Source organism: Gorilla gorilla, chromosome 15 (genome assembly GCF_029281585.2).
Source record: "Gorilla gorilla gorilla isolate KB3781 chromosome 15, NHGRI_mGorGor1-v2.1_pri, whole genome shotgun sequence".
Lineage (NCBI taxonomy): Eukaryota > Metazoa > Chordata > Mammalia > Primates > Hominidae > Gorilla > Gorilla gorilla.
The window spans coordinates 23005001-23030802 of record NC_073239.2 but is presented as its reverse complement, the minus strand read 5'-3'; the positions used below and the strand labels follow the sequence as shown (position 1 = coordinate 23030802).

The 25802-nt window shown below is 38.7% G+C and overlaps 1 protein-coding gene and 1 long non-coding RNA gene across 12 annotated transcripts in view; one reads left to right on the top strand and one right to left on the bottom strand.

Moving 5' to 3' along the window:
* NPAS3 (neuronal PAS domain protein 3) overlaps window positions 1–25802 on the top strand; it is an 867326-nt gene that overhangs the window by 678609 nt on the left and 162915 nt on the right. The gene's annotated exons all lie outside the window — the stretch shown is intronic.
* Window positions 24466–25802, bottom strand: part of LOC129526621 (uncharacterized) — a 148679-nt gene continuing 147342 nt past the window's right edge. Inside the window, exon 3 of the long non-coding RNA XR_008671299.2 lies at window positions 24466–25802. This exon is cut by the window's right edge and continues 71 nt beyond it. This is a non-coding gene — a long non-coding RNA (uncharacterized lncRNA).

Genomic DNA, 25802 nt, shown 5'->3' with positions numbered 1-25802 from the left:
ATTTTGAACATATTAATAATTTGAGAACTATATTTGTGTAGAATATTGGTGGAGAGAGATGAGCATCCTCAGTACTGCCCTAAATTTCTTCTTGATACCTTAGTGGTGACATGGAGAGAAGAAAGAGCACAGCCCTGGAGAGGTGAGGGTGGCAGGATGAGGGGTCCAGTCCCTGTGGGCCTTGCAGCCACTCTGGTATTTTAAACAGGAAATCAGCCTCATTCAAAAACCATATTCTTAGCTAGCATAAGCAGCTTAAACAGTCCTGGGGGTCATATACCACAGCAGTTTAGAGCAGTGTTATCAATTTCTTGACTATTTAAAGGTCAGAACAAACTAGAAATAAAGGACTTAAGCCATTATCTAGTTCTTCAGCCCCCAAACCCCAAATTTTAAGGAACAGAGGCTTTTCAAACCTAGATTATTTAAAGTAATTGAACCTTTTCCAAATTTAATTATTCAAAATATATTCTGAATACCTGTTTACTTAAAAGTTATACCCAAATTCCTGAAGAATTGACTGCTTAGCACTATACCAAAATTTATAGTGCAAAGCAGAACGTAAGAAGCAATGTAAGAATTGTAGGAAAAAATGAGCCATGAAAGTTGAGAGAGATGGGTGTGCAAAGATGAATTCATGGAAGAGGCTGCACTGTGACTGGGCCTTGAAAACAGGTAGGAGTTCTGTAAGTAGAGCTGAAGAAAAGGCCATTCTAGGTGACAGGAGCATGAGGTGACATCAGTACAAAGATGGCAAAGGGCAGCACTTAGGGCAATAAATAATCCACCATGGCCCGCGGATTAGGTTTGAGCGGGGCAGTAGGCAGTGTATATCTGGAACTGACTTGAGAGAACTGTCAGTATAAGCTAAAGAGTTGAAACTTTACCTGGTAGGCAACAGGAAGTCACTGCATGTTTTTAAGGCAGGGAAAGGCATAAACTAAGTACCAAGTTCAATTTGGCTGCGGTGCAGAGGATGGATTATAGAAGTGAGACAAGAGGCAGAAAGATCAAGGAGCTGTGACAGCAGCAACTGCAGAGGTGGAAGGGCAGAACCGGTGCAAGGGCAGTGGGCTTGGAAAGGGATTAAGAAGGAGTAAGCGAGGACTTGGGTACTGATTCAATATCGAGAGAAAAGAGACAGAGAAAAAGAGAACTAGAAGGTCACTCTAGTGTGTCAATCCTGGTGACTGTGACTCAGAAAATAGGAGTACCATGAACAGAAATATGGGCAGAAAGATTATTTCCACTGTAGTCCTGACTTATCAGTTTGTTACAGATCTTTCCATTTCATGTGCCCCTTTGCTATAGTAATTTGAGTAATGCTAAAAAGTAGCATAAATCAACTTGTTTATTAAATGGGGACCTAGTACATGTTTAGATCTTGAACAAACTAAATGAGAACTAAGAGTGCATGCTGAGAATCCCCGTAGCCATACATTCCTTTCCAGAGAGTCAGTGTCTGCCCTACATATCAACCTAGTTTGATTTACTAGATTATGGTCTTTAAAAGAAAAAGAAAAATACCCGAGGCAAAAATGTTGCCCTATTTATGGCAGTACGTTCTTTGGCTTCTTGCACTTTTAAAGAGAACATTGCTCTCAGGAGCACCAGTTCCTGATGAGCCCAATAGAAAGTCCATTTGCCCTTTACAAGGCAGCCATAGTGCAAGCATAGCTGGTGTCAATTTTTCCACTGCTCTTTTTGCCAGTGTTTCCCAGCCCTTAACTCAACCTCCTGGGATGAAGATATTAGCTATTTTCCATGGCTTATTTACTCCTTGACACTTTTCTTAAGCCTGCCAACTCTGGGGCCAGTGTGGTCCTGACTTCGTAAGCTGGACAACGGGTCTGTTGGGAGTTGAGCTAGAAAGAGTTGATGCATTCTGTCGAGGCCACCAAGCCCTCACAGACGAAGATGTGATGTGCTTCGTATGAACTTATGGAACAGAGTTACACTAGTTGCTCTGTTCTGAAAGATGTTCTTGACATTTTCTTTATTGGTGAATGAATTTGTGTTTACCTTTGGCCACTTGCTGAGGTCAGGAGCATGGGAACAACCTGCGTCGCTCTACGGAAATGCCAAGGCGGGAGGGGAAGAGGAGAAGGTGAGATCACACAAATCCAGACCAGTGCCCGTCTCGGCAGCTGTCAGACTCTGAAATCATACTTTCCCTGTTCTTCCTGACCTCACAGAAAGCAAGTGGTTGAGTTGCGGCTGGGATAGAACTGAACATTTTAAAATGCTTGCCTTAGTGAGGAGAGTGATCCTGTGCTTTTTGTTGGAATCTCACTCTCAGCGCAGAGGGGCTGGGGTTAGAGCAACTCTTTAAAACCGCAACATTTTTGTTCAGAAATGTGACATGATTTGCAGGTGGTGACAACTGATTTGACAATGACTGGTGATTTAGGTCTACCTCTAATAAGCGAATTAATCTGAGCTAAAACATAGTGATCTGTCATGTTTAGAGATACCTCAACATCTGGCTGACTTGTCCTCTGTCAGCCGAGTTTGTCCTGTGCAAATCTTCTGTCAAGTGAGGAAAAGAACTGTGGGTAGAAAATTACATGGCAGTTTTAGAGTTAGTGATGAATTTTTCTCCCAACATACCAGCTGTGCCAGCAACACTATTTTTCATGGCATTAATCAAATATCTTGCCTGCAGCACCTTCACTTTCCCAAAGGCTAAAAGATGAATCTGTCAAAAAATTTCACTGGGATTTGCCAACAGCTTTTCTAAGCTCAAATACTAGTCCAGGCACCTTAGAAGTTTGAGCAAGGCTTTTAGGAATAGCCTTGGGGAGTTAAAAGCTGTATAGGGTAATTTTCCTTTACACTAAACAAAAAATCGAAGCCTCCATTGCAGCCAGCATGATCAAGTTTTCAAGTCTGGAAAAGGGCCAAACACTCAAGCTTTATTAATGTATTCCATTTACTGACTCATAGCAAAGTACTTTTTTGTGGTCGGAATTTTGAAATTAGCAAGGTACAAGAGCAGTTGAAGGCCATGGGATGAACTCGTTGCTTGCTCCTTGGGAAAGAAAATCCCAGATGAGAGGAAATTTAGGTGGGGGGAATGCCACACACCCACATTCCCACAAAGATGCTGCCCACAGCTAAGAGTATTTGCCAGGATTAAGATCTGTGAAGAGCTGATAGTTTTCACCACCTGTAACCTTTGTTATATCTCTCTTGCTTCCAAAATAAACATGGCATATTTGCTTTATGCCCATCGGAAGTAATGTACATTCCTGTTCCTTCTCAAAATTAATATATATTTTAGAGTAATCACTGGTGACCCTGAGATTTGCTCTGAATGAATGGGCAAAAGCTGTTACGCTGATTTGAAGTGTAGTAAATCACAGCGATCAAGGGCTGTGCCACATTAGGCATCCTGGTAAGAGTGATTTTTGTAGCATCTTCTCTTCACTGTTGACTATTTCTTAAAAGACAAAGACCATTCTTTCATGCCTTAAATGGTAAAGAGAGGTCTCTAAGAGTCTTTGCCATTTCACTTCTCTGGCAATATCCTCAAGATTACTGAGCAGTTAAAGAAAAAAAAAATTGCTGACACTTCCATCTCTCCACTAGTAACTGCGTAGGAACTCAGCAATAGCTTTTAGGCACAGTAACTCGGAAGTGCATGAGACACAGCAGGGACTCAACAAATTGTGAAGCAAATGAAATCCTTGGATCAATTATATATAAAGAAATTAAACAATGTATTTTTTCACATATCCACCCTGAACAGAGAGGTATCAAATCTTGTTCTGTACATGTTTCAGGACAGTGGTCCCCAACCTTTTTGGCACCAGGAACCAGTTTCATGGAAGACAGTTTTTTCATGGACTGGGGTGGAGGGATGGTTTTGGGATGATTCAAGCATATTTCATTTTATTGTGCACTTTATTTCTATTATTATTATATTGTAATATATAATTAAATAACTATACAACTCACCATAATGTAGAATCAGTGGGAGCCCTCAGCTTGTTTTCTTGTAACTAGATGGTCCCATCTGGGAGTGATAGAATCATCAGGCATTAGATTCTCGTTAAGTAGTTGCAACCTAGATCCCTCCCATGCACAGTTCACAATAGGGTCCATGTTCCTATGAAGATCTAAAGCTGCTGCTGATCTGACAGGAGGTGGAGCTCAGGTGATAAGGCAAGTAATGGGGAGCAGCTGTAAATACAGATAAAGCTTCGCTGGCTCACCTGCTGCTCACTTCCTGCTGTGTGGTCCGATTCCTAACAGGCCACGATTGGTACCGGTCTATGGCCTGGGAGTTGGGGATGCCTATTTCAGGTTATCTACTCTAACCTGATTCTAGATTCCCTTCTCATATATTTGATAGCAATGAAATGTTTTCCCACTATTTAAATGAGTTAATTTGCCACAGTTCATAGAAACTGGTAAGTTGCAAGGCCTGGAAATGCAAGCTTAGTTTTCTAGTAAGTGCAACTTGAATTAGCAATCAAACAAAGCAGACCTTCCACAGTTGAAGAAGGCTCATGACCAGAAGGATTTGAGTAAGGCAGTAAAAATGTAGAAGGAGAAGCAGTGAGGTGCTATCAGTTGTGGGAGTAGCACAGGGAATTGGTTCTCTAGTCCGTTGGATTTCTTGTTCTTTGAAAATTAAGTAGTATCTGAAACCTTTCAGAGTAGGCTTAATTTCTTTTTTTACTGTTTCCAAATGTTCATATCTTTATATACTTTAACGTATAGATACCATTTCTTTGATTCAGGTTTCAGTCTTACTTTGAGATAGAAGTTCTTTAGCTTCTTTGAATCAGAAAAGTCAGCTTCATATATCATATCATACAAAATTTCTAACATTTCTATGATTTTATCTGCCAACTATTGAGAAAAATTAGTCATAATATATAATTTAAATTTCCTATGAAATTTACTGTGAAATCCAAGGCCTATTACCTTTGTCTATAGGTTTTGATCATATTTGCAAAAACTCATTAATAGAAGCATTTCTCTGTTCCTGAAGTAGACTGGACGAATAGGTTAGCCCATTATTGCTTGTCTCTGAATGTGCTCTTAAACTATATGAAATGAGACAAGACTGAGATGATTTTTAAAAAAAATCCAAAGGGTACCTTGATTAGATGCACTTTAGCACTATAAAGCAGTTTCTTTTAATAATGGAAAGTGAAGAAAGTTTCATTAGTTCAGACAAGGATGTATATGAAAGTAAATTTGGAGCCTTCTCTGTGTGTATACGTGCACACACGTGCTCTTTTAGAAAGCTCACACACCAGCAGGGACATTATGTAGCTTGCAATGATAAAATAGAACTGAAGGGGATGTTATTTTAAATCCACTCTTGTCTACCCAAAAAAGGTGCATTATTGGGAAGGACTTTGATAGTGGTGTATTTTACAGTTTGACAACTTGGGACTTTGTAAACTGGCAATTGGGTATAGACGAAGATATCCATTTATCTCATATATGTCTTGTTGAGGCAAAGCTGTCAGAAGAAATCTTATCACATGGTGCTCCATTTGTTTTCTGTGGTGATTTATGATGGTTTTGAAAAGGTCTTGTGATCCCATAGGCTGCCACGATTCTCTGACTTTTCTCTGTCAATGGATCAGATTTTTGACATTTTCTGAGAGCATTCAGAAAATATTTGATAAATCAGCTTGTGGTGTTTATTTTAATTGATCTGAGGCTCATTCCTTCAAGAATTCATCAACTACAGTGACAGGGTCTGGATGTGCTGCAGTGAAATGAAAGAATTGGGCTGGCCATGCTTCTGTGGTGATGATATAGATATTTTGTTGAAAGTTTATGCGCACCGACGAGAAGATGTCATAACTAATTTAGTATGTTGTAAATCTTTTGACACAGATTCTAATTCATAAATCTCATCCATCACATGTGATTCATGAAACTATAGACAACCTTTGATGAGAAGGTACTTCTGTCTCTGTTCCAAGTTCCTTACATTTTTCCTTATTCAAAAATAAATCATTCCAGAACAACAGAATTCTATGATGAAAATGCAACCGCAGAGACCCTTCATTCCCTCACTTCTGTTCTTATACCCATAAAAAGAAAAACTCTCTATTTGAAAAGAAAGGTGTGTTTCTCTTAGAACAGGAAGATAGAAGTGTATGTGCTGTATGTATGTGTGCATTCACAAAAATATGCAAATATAGAAAGAGACTGATTTCAAAGAAATGGCAAAGATGAATGTTAACTATTTTTCTAGAATAAATTGACTTCAGATAAAGTCTTCCTCATTTTAACCTTTAATTTGAAATTAATTTCAAAAATCAACATTAATAGACATAACATACAGTTATAATGTACCAAATATATGTTTTATGCCCATTCTTAGGTTTACTTGGCCTATAAATTTATTTATTTATTTATTTATTTGGGCCACAAGTTGGCCTTATTGATTTACTCTATTTCAGCTTGACTAATAAACAGGCAATCATTTTTCTCAGAGTGTCAAATATCTAACAAAGGATGGTCCAGAAAATGGTTGGTACATGAGATCTTGGTTAACAGATGCTTCTGAGAAACCTAAAGCTAACATGTGGTTATATGTCATCTAACTTAAGTCTGGTCAGATATGAAAATGCTTTACCATTAGTAAAAAGTTTGTACATGTATGTCGTTACAAATGAGTCATTTAAATGACTAGGTAACAAGAACTATACTAATGACCATGGCCTATGTTAAAGTTATTTAAGACTTAGTTGCTGCCCTGACAAACTTTCTAACTGCAATATGTGAAAAGGTGAGATTGAAGATGATAAAGATAAAATTGAGATGGATGTGGAACTCTTAAAAAGATAAAAAGAAGAAGCCATATTTACAGATACCTTGAAACATACTTTAGGAGGAAGTATCATGAAAGAAATAAAACTGAAGTCTAGGCTTGAAGAAAGTGTTAAATGTGATATTAACTTCTAATTTTTGAACATCTAAACTGTCAAAAAATACTTTTTGCCAGCTAAAAGATAGGAATGCCAAAGTGTTCATGTAAAAATCATATTAGATGAGTTTGAAATCCAGGATTTCTTCTCCCCTCTAGTTCTAATAGTCCACATACCTTGTATCATTGTGTGTATATTTAAAAATTATTTATAATAAGAGGCAAAACATAAGTGCATTTTAGTATTATAATGGAGGAATCTAATTTTATTTAACTATCTCCATACCCCCACTATGGTTAAATTTTTATATAAATAGCTAGTAAGTTCCAAAATTGGCTAATATGGATTTTCATAATTATCTTTCCCTTCTGATGGATGTGGTAGCCATCTGTAGATTACCTCAAAGTGAGCAATGCACAGTAAAAGACCTGGATAACTCACAAATTAGAGAAATATCTCTTTCCTTATCAAAACCTAAATAAGCAAACTACAAGGGGTAAAAAAATGAAAGAAGAAAAAAACATAAGTAAAGGCGAAATTCATACACATCCTCTCTTTGAAGCAGTCAAGTTTTAGAAATGAAGAAACTCTGACGGGGGAAAGGTCACTCAGAAAAAGACACAGTGCAAAATGCCATTTCTGTAATGGAGAGTAATTTGAAATAAACTCCTGCTTGGAGCCCATAATGAGGAAGAAAAGAAACAAAGAGCCAGAAAGGTCCAGTGTCAGAATTTAAAATAGGTAAATTTTAATGACTCTGAAAGGCGCAATGAATGACCAGTATCCAGCAGCCTGAGCAGAAATGATGTCAAGTGGCAATCTGTCTGCTTCACCCATTTCTCTTACCAAGTTTTCTCTCCTAATGTTCAAAACCACAGTTCTCAGTCTCAGAACTCTCTGATTACCAGCCGGTTCTAAGAGCAAAGAAATAAACATTAGTTAGATACAACAGATGAGATAAAGTCTACTGGGTCCAAGATTGGGATGCATCAATAAAGTGGAACCGTAAGAAAGCGGATTTCTGTATAGCTAACAGGAAAAATAAACCCTAAAAAAAAAGCCATTTTACTGAAAGTGCTAGAAACATTTACTATAATCTTTAACAGCTTTCTACTGTGCCAACATGATGAAGTTACTAGTCCCTTGATAATTCAGGCAACCATATAGAATTTTGTTCTTTACTTGACTGCCTGCCAATAGAATCAATTGATAATGAACCTGATGTTTCCCTCATGAGAAAATTAAAAAGAAATAGTAAAAGGAACAAACACTAAAATTCTACAGATTTGACAGATCTTTAAACATTGATCCCCTCCCAAAGACATAAATGATATGAATGTTGTAGCATTAATCAAAATTTTAGATCCCATTGAGTTTGCCCAAGTGTTGGCCTTAGTTATTCCCATCCAGATTGCAGCTCAGGAAATGTATTGAGACGCAAATACGGTGCATGTGGTTTATCTTTTCACCGATTATACAAACTTCATCAAATTGTAAAAAGCTTTGATGTCTCAAGCTGTTCCATTTTCATAGTTGAGAGTAAAAATGAAAGAAGGGAAGTTGCTATAAGGAAGAACTCTGCAGAGATTTTTTTTCCCAATCAGTCAAGAATGCATTAAGTAATTCTACTTGCCCGGCAGCCAATACCATGCTAGGTATGTTTGGTGAGATACAAAGGAGGGCTTGGAAGTGGGATCGTATCCCAGTAAACCTTCAGATTCTTTTATTATCCTTACTACCACTTCACACTACTGCATTATTGGACGTTAAGGTCCAGTTCAGGGGGTAAAATATCAAGACCTACAGTAACATGAAGGGAACAGTTTTATAAACAACAAGTCCATGGCCAAATTGGACTGTGAATCCAGAGGAGGCTAGTAGAGTCAAGGAAGGCTTTCTGGGAAGAGTCTGATCCATCCAACTATAAAGTGTAACAGTAAAAATATTAAGCTCAATATTTTGCTAAAAATACTGGTCATAAAGAAAAGTAGAGAAATTCAGATCAGCCCACAAAGTACAATGGACAGCGGATGACAGTATCCCAGTAAGCCTTCAAATTCTTGTATCATCCTTACTACCACTTCCCACCCTATTTCCCCTGCAGTCAAAGTGAATGACAACTCAGGCCAGAATAACACTGGAGGCATATTTGACCGTACCCCATGTATAATACATCAGCATTTGGACGCAGCTTCAAAATACATCCAGAGTCTCACTGCTTCTCAGCCCTTCCCATCTACCACTGTAGTTCAGGTCGTATCATCTGTGTTTGCATGTCTACTGCAGCCACCTAATGGGTGCCTCTGCTTTCTCTCTTGCCTCCCGACCCAACAACCATGATGGTCCTGTGCAAACATAAGTCAGGTCTTGTCACTTTGTTCCACTCTCTCCAAGGCCTTCCCATCTTAGAGAAAAAGCCAAAATTGCTATAAGCCCTCTGTGACCTGCCAAGGCCTCGTCCTCACACACCTTTTATTTCTCTGTTGTTATCTCCTATTATTTCATTGTCTTTCACTTCCATCCAGCCATCCTGCCTCCTCACTGGGCACTGCCCTCTCTTCATAATTCAGGCAACCTCATATGATTTTGTTCTTTACTTGACTATCTGTCAATTGAATCAATTGATAATCAACCTCATGTTTCACTTGTAAGAAAATTAAAAAGAAATGCTAAAAGGACTCCTCAGGTACTCCTATTTCCTCTGCCTAGAGCACTCTTCCCAGATATGGCATCGCTTGTTCTCCTTTTCAAAGTCTTTGTTTAAATGTAACATGCTCCGTGAGGTTTCTCAGACTACCACATTTAAAATTGCAAACTTCCTCCCCCAAGCTCCCTGACACCCCTAAACCACTTTCTGACTTTACTTTTTTCCATAATACTTGCCACCTACTGGCATACCATATAATTCAGTTATTGCTTTTGTTGATTGTCTGTCTTAACACTCTCCTGGGATGGGGAAACTTTGTTTTGTTCCCCGAGATATCCCATCACCTAGAACAGCGTGTGACAGATACTAGGTGTTCAATAATATTTGTGGAGTAAATGGATTGTAGAGCTAGAATCAAGATCACCATATCAAAGGAGGATGCTCTCCCGAAGTTGTGTTGCATTTGGTTTAGGACACAGGTTCCTAACCGGGGATCTTTGGATACTTGGGGGATTTGTGAATCTCTGAAATTGACATAAAATTTTGTGTTCATCTATTTTTTATGATTGAGTAAAGTTTTATAACTTTTGTGAGATTCTCAGAGGTCCTTGACATAAAGAATAAAGAGAACCACTGGTTTAGAATGCCCCCAAAGCACTTGGGAAGAACTATGTAGTTTTTTTTTTTCATTCTATTAATTAAAGCAGAATATTAATCATCTTATTTTAAACATAGGAAAATTGATACATAGAAAAAAGTTTTAAATGAGTTTTCACAAATCCAAAACATCCTTATATTTTGGTAAATTATGTCAGCTTCAGTTTGAATGAAAGGACCAGATGTCAGTTAACTCAAAGCAGTCAGACCAGCAAAGGCCTCATCAGATCATCATTTGTTTAATCCTCTAAGTTTTGCGCATCTAGTTTATGCACATTCTTGTCAATGTGTTGCCTTGAAACTACTTCCTGCCTACTCCTTGCATGTGTGTGTGCACAGTGGGTATTTGTTTATTAAATAAATTAATATTGAATGAATACAGTCAGAACTTGGGTAACTACCTATGAGGTATTATATTAAATTAGTGGTAAAATCCATACTGTTTGATTTCCAATCCAGTATGTTTTCTGTTTGACTGTGTAGGGTCTGTCTTAGTGTAACATGACCTTTTATTTAATTAGAAACATAAATAATGTGCCAACAGTGTTTGTGTTATAATCTTGGTCTTACCATGGACCTAATTGGTGACCTTGGCACTTGCTCTGCCTTGATTACTTAAATTTTAAAATGGGAATAATATAATTACCTTGTTGTCTTGACTAATTAAAATATAAAATATAAATTGGCCTAAGCCATCCCAAACATCAACAGCTTATTTTAAATTCTGAGCATAAAACCATAGGCATAAACACGATAGCAGAGACCACTTTTCCAGTTAGTCAACATATAGGAAATTCTGCTGCAAGTAGGGAAATATCTTTCCTTTGCTGTAACAACAGGAGAGCTGCTACCTTGGTTTGCTTGTGACAAATGGGGATGAATCCCTTTGAAGAAGCTGCAGGAGAGTTCAGGCTGATTAAAGACACAGAGGTACTTTAATGAAATTCTCCACACTGGCTTGTTTTTGGTGAACAACTACATCCAGCAGAGGAGGTAACAAAGCAGGTGTTAGAACAAGCTTTGCCCAAAGATATCTGGATGTTTCTATCTGACATTATTCCAAAGGCAAGATGAAATAAGCGGTTAGATATGTTGTCAAAGAGATTGATGTTATAAACTATTTTGAAATTTCCTCTGATTAATTCTATAAGCAACATAGTTCTTCACCAAAGGTAATGCTGTGAGTTAGGGGACCAGATATTAACCCATATTGTCTCCAAATAATAATAATAACATTTGGGTATAAAGAATGGAAAATGATAAAGCAATAGGAGAATTCATGATTTTTCAATCCATCAAAAAGTGAAAGGCTATTGGAATCATTTATAAAAGTAAACTTTATTTTCTCACTTTCATTTTGTCTGTCTGCCATTTGTGGGCTTATAGACTTGTTAGAGAATGAAAGGATCTTAAATGGTTAACCAATGATAAAATAGAATTGTCAAAGAGAAATTAACTGGCCAAGATCACTTGACTAGATAATGGCAAAACCAGAACTACAACCCAGAACTTCTGACTTCTACCCCTTCTCTCTTTGCATGTATACGTTTATGTCAGGATCTTTCTGGCAGTGCTTTCTCCCACATCATGTCTGTGTCTATGCTGAGAGAGACAAAGGGAGAGGGAATGAAAATGAATATGAATCTACAAACATCTAAGTATATTAAAATTTCTTATTGTATTGAAGGTAATATTTGCATAAAATTTACCTTTAGAGGGGGACTGCATGCAGTTACAATATTGAGTTCCAGAAGAGGTCACTGATTTCCCAAAATTTGCCTTTCTCTTAACAGAGGGTACGTAAATATCCCAAATGCTGAATATATATGAAATTCATTGCTTCTTGTACAAGATGTTTTACAAGACTTTAAAAATTCTCCAGGGATGTATACCTCCCACTGTGTTTGAGACAGTTAATACTTAACACCTTTAGCAATATTCCCCAGGGTGATTATGAAACGTAGACTATTGGGCCATCCTTAACTTATTGGGAAAGATAGCATCATGGAAGCACAGAATGACAACATCATTCAATGTCTGCTAGCCTGTATTAAACTAATGATGCCACTCACTTGTTAACAAATATTTACTGAACACCCACCATGTGACAGGCACCATTTTTAGGTGCTGGGGCTACACCAGTGAAAAAAGCAAAGCTTCCTGCCTGTATGGAGTTTATATTCCAGTGGAGGGAGATAGATAGACAATAAGTAGAAAAGAAACCAAATACATCAGTTTTTTAGTATTTTAGGTTATCCATACAAAGGGATAAGAAAGATAAAAAGTAAATAGGAGAAAAGGAATTGGGAGTGCCATGAAGTGGGAGTGGAGCTTGCAGCATTAAATATTGGTATGTTTGTTAAGGGTACTATACTCAAAACTTCTTTCAACCATATCCTCTGTAATATTAACATTTATTCCAAGCCACACAAAGCATCAAAGAATTTGAGTATTATATATATTTATACATATATATATGCATTATTGTCACATAAAAATTCAATGACCATGTGAATTTTTATTCAGAGGGGATGCAGAGAAATTAGTCTAAAATTATAAAGTTTCTGTCAAGTAGCAGTTTTAATAAACATTTTCAATAAGATCCATGGGAATCCACACTGGGTCACAGCATTGTTGAGGAAACAGAACTAAGATAACGAATGTGAGATCATGAGGAAGATTCCTCATATAACGTACAAATAAAGTTGTTTTTCTTTCTTAGTCTATGGTACTGAATAAAGATACATTCTGATACCCTCTTCAGACACAGTTCAAGCTTTGACCTTTGTGAAGTTCCAAGAACCTTGGCAATTTTGGGTCCTAGCTAAAATACTCTTCACTATTTCTGTATCGGGATGCACCTAACTGAAAAAAAATTAGACTTTAAGTTCTATCAGTGATCTTGAGTCACTACAGCATAGACCCCAATTGCAGATCCTCACGTAATAGTTGAAGACTTTTCAGCTTTTAGTTGAAGACTTTTCAGGTTTTCTTAGAGCAAAGGCAGCCTTATTCAAGGTAGTTCAAGGTAGGCAGCTGATTCTCTCCATCCTGAAGGTTTTTCACGCACATAACTTTGCACAGTTTCCTACTAGAACATCAACAACAAAAAGGAGAAAGATTAGGGTAAAAACATATTAGAAAGATATTTATTTATATAAGTTAGTGTTGATGAGCACATCCGTGCCTATGTTCCAAAACAAATTCCTTTCACTGTGCTTTAAAAGCAAAGCACATTTGGATGTGCTGTGTTCCACAGGATGTTCACAGAGATACTGATGAACTGGCCACTTAAGAGTTTTCCTTGTCAACAAAGAGATGTCCAAACAGCCATGTAAATAAACCCTCAGAAAAATCTCTTATCAGCAGTGTATTTATTGGCCATCAGAGACTTGACCCAAAAATGCGAACATGGTGAACAAAATTCCTTGACCACACCAGTTATGAGTGGTTTTAAAGTTCACACTTTGGAAGTTGAATATGCCTCTTTGCCATAAAGCCTGTATCACAGAATTCTCTAATATGTTGCGTTGTGAAGCTAGTGGAAAAAATGGTTTGTTATCTCTTTGTCTTACAGTTTAACTCTCATCTTTAAATTCTCAATAAGATTTCTTATTAAAAGAGTAAGATTTCTTTTTAAAATCAATATGATTTGCTATGGAGATCTGCTTATAAGCATTCAAGGGGCATACAGCTCAGATTTTTAATAGAATATTTAGGATTCCCAGATCTATCACAATGGGCTTCTCCAAAGGATATTCAGTTTGTCAGATATTCAGTATGCCAGGACACAGGTTGGAGAACTGTGAAGAAAATGTAAAGTCAATGAAGAAGGTAGCATTTGGGGGCTTCAGGGAGTACAAAGATAATTGTGGATCAATTGTGCCAGACAATTTGAAGCAACTTAAGACTGCCGTCAGTACTTTAATTGTTTCTGCTGCAGAGTTTGAAAGAGCATTTAGTTCAATGAATGATGTGTTAACACCTAGTTGCGATGCTCCGTCCATTAGTTGCATATCATCTTTGTCTTTTTATTAAGCTGGTTGGTACACTGTTTCACGTGTTTAAGCCCAAAGATTATGTCAAGAAGTGGCTTGTAAGTGGCGGCTTGAAAGCCGGAAATTGTAGAAATGTGACAAGAGAAGCTCTCTGGCTCTTCTGTCTTACTTTTATTTTATTTGAAGAGTTTGAACTGTTTCCCCTTCCTTAGGCCTGGGCTCCTGGGTATTGAGAGAGTAAGAAAACGATACAGTTTTCTCACTTAATGAAATAGAAAGAAACAAGATCATGCCAGCACTAAGTTCAGTAACTTTTTCACTTTTGGGAAATCAATAATACCTTCCCCATGAACATCCAATGCATAGTTGATAGAACACCAGGTGGAGCGGGCCGGGCGCAGTGGCTCACGCCTGTAATCCCAGCACTTTGGGAGGCTGAGGCGGGTGGATCACAAGGTCAGGAGATCGAGACCATCCTGGCTAACACGGTGAAACCCCGTCTCTACTAAAAAATACCAAAAAAATAGCCAGGCGTGGTGGTGGGTGCCTGTAGTCCCAGCCACTCCGGAGGCTGAGGCAGGAGAATGGCGTGAACCCGGGAGGCGAAGTTTGCAGTGAGGGGAGATTGCGCCACTGCACTCCAGCCTGGGTGACAGAGCGAGACTCCATCTCAAAAAAAAAAAAAAAAAAAAAAGAAAACCAGGTGGATCTCTCTAAGGAATTCTTAAGGACCCGTTTGAGTCTATCAGTGATATGTCAAGAAGGAATATGCATTGCTATAGGAAGAAAGAGAAATAAGTGAGAATCATTATCAGAATTGCCCTTTCACATTAGAGTTTGTTCTGATGAGATTTCAGCCATCTACTACTTTGGTGCCTGCACTTGAAACAGAGTTTTGGTTTGCATCCTGGATATCCTTTTCTATAGTGTGTGTATGAACTTGAAAAACTGATGGACTGAAGAAACTAATGATAGCAGTGAGGCTTGTACTCCTCAATGGTTTTTTTTGTTGTTGTTGTTGTTGTTGTTTTTTAACACATTCCCTCTAGGCTCTCATATATTCTCATTTTCTCCAGAGGAAAGAGTCTGAGAAACTCACCATTCCATGATCCTTACTTCTCCTTGTCCCAAATTTAAGGGACAGCATTTCAGACACAGTATCTTCTGTCGAGTCCACAGCCATTTGTTTTTCTATTTTTTTTTTCCATGTTCATACCTTTTTTATTCTAGCACTAGACCTGAAAACCTACATCACAGGACTTGGTAGCTTGTGACTTCAAACAACAGGCATTCCAATTCAAGTGATGATAGATAGCTCATGATTAAAATATCTCTTTGCTTTGTGCAATGAGCCAGCAAGATTCTTTGAGAGCATTTAAACTCTAATGCTATCATACTTCAGCATTCTTCTTTAGAATTCTTCACATCCACAATTTCTCAAGAGAGGGTATTTAGCTGTCCAAATTCTCATCAGTGCTGCTGTGTTCAGCCATAACCTTGAACTATGCCTGGCCTTTCTTTATTCTCTTCCAGGACATATTCCTGGAGTTCCTATTTACTTTGTCTCCCCACATATATATCCACTGAGAGAAAGCACCATTTAGACCATTACCAAGTCAATTTTGAGTGTAAATATCTTTCACTTGAAAGTCTACAGGATTTTGATCTGTTTGGAGTGGATAATTTGAGGGGGGTCTCTTTTGCACAACTTGTGGAAAAGCTCTGTCTCCTTGATGATGAGTAAAGGAAGAAAAAAGAGAATTTGAGTTACTGAATATTTAATTCTGGACAGCAGTTTAATCAGGACTGGGATTTGGGCAATGGCTCCAGCCCCCTCCTAACTTAGTACAGTTTCAGTTCTTAGTATTCCTTAATTATCCCGCTGAGATGTTTGAGAAGCAACTAGTAGTAAATGAACTTGGCAAATCAGCTATTACCCAAGTAATGAAATACAAATACATATGTTTGACAATTCTGCAGGGAAATTTTTTAAGCCAGGATTCTCAATGGATTGTATTGGCCAAGAGAGGAAAAAACAGGTGTTGTTATCAAACCATATCTACAAACAATTTGACAGGAGTTTTAAAATAATGCACAGATTTTCTTGCCATGAATTCCAAACATGTCAATTAACCTATGGAGAATCCTGATTGTCAAATAATGAATCAATATATGCCCCCCCAGGATGGAGAAGGGAGGGCTTGCTGTGACGTCGGGTTAAATATTCAAGGCTTTCTCCCAAACAGTATATCTAAGGATGCATATCAACTTCACATCTAACCTCAAACAAAGCAGAGATCAGCTCTACTGAGAAAATTGATTTTATTCAACAGTAAGGCAAGGGAAATTAGTAAATTCAATATTTGTAGAAAGAAAATAAGCGAAGCCAGCTATTCCTGGTGGTCTGAGACTATTCTTTGTTTTGGTAATTATGCCTTTATGTTTTAGGGCTCTTATTTACATTTTCAGAAGGGCTTGAAATAGTTCATGCACCAAGCATCCCCCTGAGCATCCAGCTTCTTCCACTGTGCAACAATAAAGTTGTCCCTGGACCAATACAAATTGAAAATGAATCCTAACTTTATAGAAAGTGCTGCTTTGCTTCTCTCATTGTTTGGAGCTTCTTTAGAGCTGAATCACAAACTAATGATCTCCACTGCAGCCAAGTCCTTAGTGTGATAGTATCTCATTGTAGTGGAGCCCACATTTACATAATGTGTAGTCTAAAATACCTTTGAGTTCAAGAATAGAACTATGGAAAATAATTTTATCCTAGTTTGTGTGCACCTGGATTGTAAGACACAGGCAGAAATACAGCAATGGGATGAATTTACTAATGTTTGCTATTGGATGGTAAGCCATTCTAAAGCTATGAAAGCCTTCAAAACCCCATAGGTCTCCATTTTGCCATTAGCCGTACCAGTTTAAACAGTCTGCTGCAAGAAATATTGACAGGTCAAGTACAGCTGGGAAGAGCACGTGTCCCAGTGGCCTTTACACTGACAGTTTCTCCCACATTAAAGAGTTAACTAGCAGCCAACCAGCTCGAAGTGGGAGCTAATGAATGAAATGGAGATTGATATAGACTCTCTTTGGAGGTGCATCGATCTGTATCTTGTGAACTCAGCTTAGGAATTCTGCAGGCAGCATTGCCTGAATAACCCTGGCATGGTGCCCATTAGCAAATAACTCTTTTAATGTTGGTCTTCCACTGATACATTTATTGTATTGCATATTACAGTGACCCTTCCCTACACTGTGTTTGTATTTGATGGTTGTGGCAACAAGCTAAGGGAAGGTTCAGCAGCAGGATACATTTGCGTTTGGGCAGTGTCAAAGAAATATTTAATTAATTGCATCCTTCATTTGCATGTGTTGCGTGAAAAAGCTCTCTTTGGGGCACTGAATCCTCTTCCTTGCTGCCCAGCTAGTAGTAGTGAATCTGTCGAATATGATCTGAGACCTTGGCATAGACATTATCTCTTATGACGATTTCACGTTGAAAATAGATTGTGAAAGACCGGTTAGTCTTGCAAGCTGTAATTAACGATATTATCGGTGTAACTGATAACTAGCAGAAGAAGGCAAAGGTAATCCCTTCTTAAAGAACTAGTTGGTGACCTTCTAGGTGTTGACCAAGTCCATGTGAGTTTAAGCGTGTCAACTTTAGCCATACCTGAGTGGGTTCTTTTCATTTAACAGTTGTTCTTGAAGCTCGGTATTCATAAGAATCACCTGGGGAGCTTGTGATTCAGGATGTCTGGGTTGGGGCCTGGAAATAAGCATTTTAAAACTAATAGTTTTGATGCAGGTGGTCTTCAGACTATAATTTTTTAAATGTTGACTTAAGACATTAGAAACAAGGGAATTGATTAACAGACACTCAGAGGACACTGTGTCCAAAAATGCGAATTGCTAAAAAGTTAACTGCTGTATTTATAACATTCATTTCACTTTAGTGATCTCTTTTATCTACGGGTAACTGAAGTATCCCACCCCCGGAGCTGGAGCTGGGTTCCATTTGCCATCCTTGCCACAGAGTCTATGGTTTGGGCCTTTTCACCTCTCCACAGATCTACAGATCCAAGTCCAGTTCGTAATGCACAAGAGGTGCTGCTTTACCTGTACAGCTCTCTACATTCCTCCATTGCCTCTTAACTGCTCATGTATTCATGCAGAGGAAACGCTCTTTTTTACCAACTCATACTGGAGAGTATGTCATCATGCCAACTACTGTGCTGAAAACTGCCCTCAAGAGATGACCTAAGTAAGCCAAATACCTTCTTTTATAGGAAAAGATCTTAAGTCCATAGAGTTTGGGTGGCTTGTAGCTAAGCCAGAAATATAGCCCAAATCATCATTCCATCCCTATAGGACAAGCTTGCGGAAGAACACAGTCAGCCTTCTGTATCAGCAGGTTCTGCATCCATGGATTCAATCAACCATGGATTGAGAATAATAAAAAAATCCCGTAACAATAAAAAATAACACAAATGTAAAAACAATACAGTATAACAACTATTTACATCGCATTTACATGGTATTGAGTATTATAAGTAATCTAGAGGTGATTTAATGTATAGGGAGGATATGCTTAGGTTATATGCATATACCATGCAATTTATATAAGGGACTTGAGCATCTGATGATTTTGGTAATCTGCAGCAGGTCCTGGAACCAATGCCCCAAAGATACTGAGGTATGGCTGTATGTAATTGATACCCTCGAATGCAAACTTATTTGAAAAAAAACTAATACCACCTGTATCTATCATTGAAATAAAAAGCACCTAGGATTATGTGTTAGTAGGATAACCAGGATCATCCATAGAGAAAGTACAGTCATGTGTTGCTTAATGATGGGAATATGTTCTGAGAAATGCATCATTAGGCAATTCTGTCATTATGGGAACATCATAGAGTGTAGTTACACAAACCTAGATGGCATAGCCTACTACACATCTAGCCTAATGCTCCTAGGCTACAAACCTGTACAGCATGTTACTGTACTGCATACTGTAGGTAACTTTAACACAATGGTAAGTATTTGTGTATCTAAACATAGAAAAGGCATAGTAAAAATACAGTATTATCATCTCTTGGGACTACTGTCCTACAAGTGGTCCATTGTTGATTGAAACATTATTGCCAGCAGTAGTGGCTCAAACTATAATCCCAGCACCTTGGGAGGCCAAGGCAGGAGGATCACTTGAGCCCAGGAGAGTGAGACCAGCCTGGGCAACATAGTGAGACTCCATCTCTACAAAAAATAAAAAATTAGCCAGTTGTGGTGGCGTGCTCCTGTAGTCCCAGCTCCTCTAAAGGCCGAGGTAGGAGGATCATTTGATCCCAGGACATCGAGGCTGCATTGAGCTGTGTTTGCACCACTGCACTCAGCCTGGGCAACAGAGTGAGACCATGTCTCAAAAAAAAAGAGAAAAGAAACATTGTTTTGTGGCACATGACTGCTGTATATAATCTGCTTTCTCCCTTCAGAGCCAATTTAGTTTCCAGAGAACTTTAAGGGGATGTAACAATGCCTGAGATTTCAGAAATAGCTTATTTCTTCCCTGGAAACTCGAATTGGGTCAAAACAACAAAATATGTTGGTTCTTACAGGGTGCCTTGCACTTTGCCAGGCACTAGTGCTAGTAAAATTAAATACATGGTGTTTCTAAAATGTCAGTATTACCCCTAATACGTGCACTGTCTATTGGCATTAGGGGAGCCACTAACTCTAACAGGTTGTTCAGGGCCAAAGGAACAGATTTGCTGTGGGTAAATCAGTAGCCTGCATTTTAGGGGTTCTGTGAGGATGGGACAGAAAATGAGGTTACACACAGTGAACTGCTCCAAGTGACATTTAAGGAAGATTATTTCTGAGAGCGATGTGGAGGATAGATTTTTGAAAGATGATGCTGGAACCAGTGAGATCATTTAGGGGCTGACACCATAGTCCATGTATTAAAAAAAAGGCGGGCAGGGGGTGCCCAGATGTGGGCAGTAACAGAGCGCACCAGGAGTAGTATATAAATCAGAGAATTATGAAGGCAGCAATTCCTAGGAGTTTGCGATGTGAGGTGGGAGGTACTTTTCTCCAAGACAGTGAATTTAGTTGGGGGAATAGGTTTGGGGATACGGGGAGGAAAGATCAAAGGAGATTCAATTAGGCTGAATTGGGTTAAGTTTTCAATGCCTGTGGAACATTGTGGTAGAGACTTGGGAATGTCCACGGCTGTGAATCATCAGTCTTGCTATTAGCCAAGGCACAGGCATAAGCCACAGGCATAGACAAGATTGATTAAGGTGGTAGTTCTCAAAGTGTGGTTCCCCAGGCCAGCAGCATCACCTGAAACTTGTTTTTCTGAATGCAAATTCTGAGCCCCACCCAATACCTACTGAATCATAATTTCCGAAGGAGGGATCCTGTCATCAGATTCCAGCCCTCTAAGAGATTCTGATATATGCTCAAGTTTGAGAAGCACTGGTTTGAGGAAAGTATCACACAAGAACAGGTACACAGCTGGTGGAGAAAAGAGGGGCCCAGGTAAGATTTTTGTGAAAATATGAACAGAGAAGAAAGGAAACAGAAGGGCGTATATTGTGCCATTTAAAGACAGGTGAGTGTTTTGAGAAGAAAAGAATGGTCAGTAATTTTGAATACGGTGGAGCCAGGTAGGAAGAGGCCTGGGATATGCCCATCACGTCTGAGAATTAGCAGATTGGTGGACATTCTGGCTAGCAGTTTCAGAGAAATAGGACATATGGAAGTCAGATTACAGAGAGTTGTCGATGGAATTGGATGTGAGGAAGTAGAGATAAGAGGCTTCGATTGCTTTTTCCAAAAGCTTAGCTGGAAAGGAAGAAGAGTGAGAAGAAGAAAAGCAAGGGGAATTTTAGACTAGAAGAGAGGTATCATTTCGAGATGTAAAAGCCTTGGGTTTGTTTACGGATTGAAAGGAAGGAGTAGAGGCTGCAGACCCAGAGGCTCGAGCGGGGAGGGTCTTGCTTTGGACAATTGCGGTGATCTCCCAACAAGTTTCCCTGAGCCTCAATTTTGAAGGTTAATCAATCATATCCTTCCTCTAACTGTTCACTAGCACCACCATCACCCATTATCAGACATAGTCCAGATGTAATGTTCTGTATGAGCAATCTAACTACTGATGTACCCTCCAGAAGCCCACCTTCCCTGGACTTGTCGGGGTCTTTGGCTTCTTTGTCCTCTGCCCACTCCCTGCCAACTTGGAGAATTTCTTCTAATCCTTGAGATCCTCTTCTCTGTGAAATGTTCCCTTCCCATTTATGCAGCATTAGATCATTTTTCTGGCTTCCAGCACCTGTACATACATCCCGCTGTGGCATGTCCACATATAAGTGTCGTGGACTGTAAACACGACTAGACCTAACTTTTTTAAGACGGAGTTTTGCTCTTGTTGCCCAGGCTGGAGTGCAATGGCACGATCTCCGCCTCCCAGCGATTCTCCTGATTAGCCTCCCGAGTAGCTGGGATTACAGGCATGCACCACCACACCTGGCTAATTTTGTATTTTTAGTAAAGACAGGGTTTCTCCACGTTGGTCAGGCTGGTCTCAAACTCCCAACCTCAGGTGATCCATCCGCCTTGGCCTCCCAAAGTGCTGGGATTACAGGCGTGAGCCACCGTGCCTGGCCCTAACTTACTTTTTATTCCACTACCCTGCACAGTGTCTGCCTGTAATAGGTGTTCACTGGCAGCTTATGGAACGGATGAATGAATCCATTTATGAAAAACTGTTTGCCCAGTGTCAGCATTAAAGGCTCACGCTAGCGTCTGCATTATTTGCCTCCCTCCAGTCTATGTGTCAATAACAGCTATGCACAGCTATAGCGGTTTTCTTTAGAATGAAGGGTTTCTTAGTGTATGGGCTTTTCTACCTGAGCTGATATTCCTGCTCCTGAAGTTACTCTCCAAGGGCATGTCAGGACTTTCCTAACGCCACAGTGACCCTGCCATGTAGTCACTCACTTACATGGTATGTGGCAGCATGGGAGAGTTTCTAAGAAAGTCTAGGTTAAATCTTGAGAATCAGGCAGCCACTGCCAGAAATCATAAAGCATGGAGGTTTATTTGATGCAAGGCCCCCAAAATCATAAAGCATGGAGGTTTATTTGATGCAAGGCCCCCAAACTCACACCAGTCAGACTGCCCTTCTCAGAGTCACACCACTGTGAAATTCCAGAAACCCATTGCCTGGCACACCAGGACCCTAAATTGCCAATTTCAAAATGAGACACAACTATTAAACACTAAAAATGAAAATCCTGTTGTCAGGAAATTTTTGGCATCTTCATTTCCCTCCTGCTACCAAGCTGTCAGCAGGAGGAGGACAGGTATGGCTAACACTCAGTGTGTGCACACACACACACAGAGTAATTGCAGGTTTAAAGATTAACAGAATTGGTCTATCTGCTCTTCTATTAGAAATGTTACATCTATCTTTGTTTTCTTCTGGCATCAGGGTAGGCAGAGACATTTTTTTCATGGTAAAAAATAATCTTTTTATTACAGGCTTGAGAAAAGCATTTCTCTAGATTGTGGAGAAACAAACTATTTTTTAAATGTTTTCTTTGGAGTGACTTTTAGTACTGGCGGTAAAAAATGAGTTCCCCATAATGCTCTAAAGATATTGAGAAGTAAATCTTTTTCATTGAAAATTAGTCACAAATCTATAATTAACTTTTTGTTTTCTTCTTCGATACTGAAATCACAAATGAAAAATGCAAAGCACTCACTCTGGCATATGATTTCTAATTTCATAATAAAGATGACCTAATAATCATCTCCATTTTGCTGGATTCAGCTTGTATATTTAGAAAGTATATATGAATTTTGACTTATCACATCACTAGAGTCCATTATAACTAATTTTTCTCCCTATGATGTTGAACAGGTGATCAGAAGAAACTTTTTCTAAGCTTATAAAGCACTACTTTTTCATCAAGGAAAAAATAGATTATACATCGTTCAGGAAGGGGAAAAAAGTTATAAGGAGATTTTACCTATTGAATGTAATGGATTGTCAGGAACCCTTGACATTATTCTACAGGCGAGGCCACATAAAATCAATACCTCTTAGGCAAGGTTTAATTTATTTGTAGGTTCTTACAACAAATGACTTACCTTTTTTGTTTGCTGTTTTTTTCTTACTTTTGTACTCATGAACAGCTACAGTTTTTATCCGTCTCATTATTAAGCACAAAACAAGATGAAGGTATCATTATTACCATGTATTTTTTATAAAGAACGATTGCAAAGCATGAAGAAAACTTCCACAAATCTAGAAGTTGCACTAAATTTGATGGTTGTAAAACACTGCCTCCTACCCTGTTGTCTAAGGTGCAGAATCTACTCCATGAAGGAGCTGGGCTTTACCCCAAATCAGAGGCTGTTTTCCCTCATGCCGTGTGTCTCCTATGAAGTGATCTTTCCGTGCTGTGAGTTCCGGTAGGGTTAGCGGATTATTTGAAAGGAGCACGCATTTTATGAAAGGAAGTACCAGAAATTGAGCAGACTTATTTTTGATAGCTGATTCTATGTTGGTGACATGGTCTATCAAAGAAATTATAGCAACGAGTATGGACATTTCAGCATATCAAGCACTAGTGACTGTTTGAATTTGGTCTAATAAAATTTTTCCTTTTTATATTACTCATTTTAGATTTTTGGTGTTAAATTAATATTAAAGATCATTTAACCAGAATTATTTTATACTCATAATCTTATGGATATAATGGGCTGCTGGTCCTCCATCTGCTTCTATCAAACCACGGCTGGCTGTGAGCACAGCTATGCAGGCCGCATGAAAGCAGGAAGGATACTCTGGAGTCAGCAACTAGTGGGTTTGAACCCAGTTCTTCTACTTACTATCTACGTGATGTTGGATAAACTTTTTAACCTCTCTCTTCTTAGTTTCCTAATCTGTGAAATGGAGAAAATAATAACACCAGCTGTGTAGTTCTGTTCTGTAGATTAAATGATAAATCATATACATTTTGACTGTCTAGTACATGTCGTACACGTATGAACACACTAAGTGCTCAATAGACATTGGCCATTAGTAGTTGTAATTGCAAGTGAGAACTTTGCAATTGGTAGGTGTGACATCATTGCTGGGCTCCTTGGGGGAAGACTTTCAGTCCAGAACTAGAAATGTCCAGCCTCAAATGAGGAAGTTGAAGCCATGTAACTGTTAGAGCAAGCATTTCAAAGCAATTCTTTACAGTGGTAATGGATGTGGCAAATGTGTGGATTTTGTTGGGATTTCTTCTGACAGCCATGAACACAGATATATTTTAAAGTAATGTAACTGTCCTAAATCTCGAGCAGGGAATACAATGACTTCTAGTATTATTTTTCACTTCTCCAATGACACTCTAGAAGTTATATTTGATAAATTCCTTAGAAGTTATTTGACTTAGAAAAGGCCCCGTACTATTTAACCTTGGTTTTGTTCTACTCAGACTTGTGTCCAAGGCCCATCTAATGTAATACATCACAAAGGTTAATACACCAATGCCTTGGCATAGCGTGATTCCCTAGGACCACGTTTTAAGGAAAACCACCTTAGAGTCAGGCTTTTTGAAATGTTGGTAGCTATTACCACTCTAGGTTTAAGATAGACCCTTTAAGCCCCTCTGTAGCTAATAGTAGAAGAGCAAAAGCCCAATGGGTCAATAAATCAGCAAAGGTGGATACATATGTAGACATACTCCTCTCTGGATTGGCCAATCTCAAGAAATAGGAGCTAGAGACAAATTTAAAATATGAAGAATTGTGCTACCCCTAAAAACCAAACCACATGTGAAACAATCTAAAAAAATTGTCTAGATATTTTTCTAAAAAGACAAAGTTATAATTTATTTTATAAAGTTATAATGTATTTGGCTTTTCTTTCTAAGGTCTTGCTGGTAGGTTACATAATATGGCTCCTAGGATGGAGTTCACACTAGAGATCATGATGGCAGATTGAAGAGTCAAAAATTATACATTCTCCTCTTAGCTCCTGTTCAGGAGTGTGACCCTTTCTTTCTGAGTTCAGGTACATAAAAGCCAATGTTCAGCTGTTCCCAAACTAAATTGCCCTGCCACTACATCTTCTTCATCAGCAACCAGATTAGTGTTGGAGCAAGATTATAAAGCTTTTCATGTTCATATTTATTCTTTATAAATCTGCTTTCTTACATGATTAACCAAAAACAACTAGAAAGTAGGCATTTAAAAGAGAAAAGTAAAAGCGTTATCTGACTTGACCAAGTTTCCTCAGGAATTTAGTGGTAAAATGTGAACTGAGGCACAAGTCCTTCCATCCATAGTTTTGTGTTCTTTCAGCTATATTGTCTTACTGCTTATAATATTCTCAAATTACCTCTATAGGCTGGTCACAGTGACTCACGCCTGTAGTCCCAGCACTTTGGGAGGCCGAAGTGGGTGGATCACCTGAGGCCAGGAGTTTGAGATCAGCCTGGCCAACATGATAAAACCCCATCTCTACTAACATACAAAAATTAGCCAGGCATGGTGATGTACGTCCGTAATCCCAGCTACTCAGGAGGC